Consider the following 1,113-nt stretch of genomic DNA (forward strand, 5'->3'; position numbering starts at 1 on the left):
TGAAATAGATAGAACCTTTCATAGATTAGTTAGGCATAGTGTGCGTCCTGATCATTCTGTGCATTTCGAGCATTATGAGTATTCCGTTGCTGGTGATTCTAGATATTCTGATTTTGAGCATTTAACTACTAATTTTCATACTGAGAACATGGCTCAACCTCCACCTCGTGAGAGGACTCTTAGGGAGATGACTGCACCTGATTTCACTTATGAAAGTTTGTGCATTCAATATCCTGATGAGGGTGTTCCATATGTTCTCAAGACTGGACTAATACATTTGCTGCCCAAGTTTCATGGTCTTGCAGGTGAAGATCCTCATAAGCATCTTAAGGAGTTCCATATTGTTTGTTCCACCATGAAGCCCCCTGATGTCCAAGAAGATCATATCTTTCTAAAGGCTTTTCCTCATTCTCTGGAGGGAATGGCAAAAGATTGGCTCTACTACCTTGCTCCCAGGTCCATTTTCAGCTGGGATGACCTTAAGAGGGTGTTCTTGGAGAAATTCTTCCCTGCATCTAGAACCACTGCCATCAGAAAAGACATTTCAGGCATCAGGCAACTTAGTGGAGAGAGCTTGTATGAGTACTGGGAAAGATTCAAGAAATTGTGTGCAAGCTGTCCTCACCACCAGATTTCTGAGCAACTCCTTCTTCAATATTTCTATGAGGGACTTAGCAACATGGAGAGGAGTATGATTGATGCTGCCAGTGGTGGAGCTCTTGGTGATATGACCCCTGCTGAGGCTAGGAATTTGATTGAGAAGATGGCTTCCAACTCCCAACAATTCAGTGCAAGAAATGATGCTATTGTCCTTAGAGGAGTCCATGAGGTGGCCACGGATTCATCTTCATCTACTGAAAATAAAAAGCTTGAGGGAAAACTTGATGCCTTAGTCAACCTAGTAACTCAGCTTGTCATGAATCAGAAATATGCACCTGTTGCAAGAGTCTGTGGTCTATATTCTTCTGCAGATCACCATACAGATCTTTGTCCTTCTTTGCAGCAATCTGGAGTCAATGAGCAACCTAAAGCTTATGCTACAAACATTTATAATAGACCCCCTCAGCAGCAAAACCAACAACAGTAGAATAATTATGATCTTTCAAGAAAAAA

The 1,113-nt window shown here is 41.8% G+C and overlaps 1 non-coding gene across 1 annotated transcript; it reads right to left on the bottom strand.

Annotated features, from left to right (window-relative positions):
* Nucleotides 1–526: 526 nt before the first annotated feature.
* On the bottom strand, nucleotides 527–633 carry LOC114369019. The gene has a single exon (XR_003657481.1). It is a non-coding gene; the product is annotated as a small nucleolar RNA R71 (small nucleolar RNA).
* Between the last annotated feature and the right edge of the window lie 480 nt (nucleotides 634–1,113).

Source organism: Glycine soja, chromosome 9 (genome assembly GCF_004193775.1).
Source record: "Glycine soja cultivar W05 chromosome 9, ASM419377v2, whole genome shotgun sequence".
Lineage (NCBI taxonomy): Eukaryota > Viridiplantae > Streptophyta > Magnoliopsida > Fabales > Fabaceae > Glycine > Glycine soja.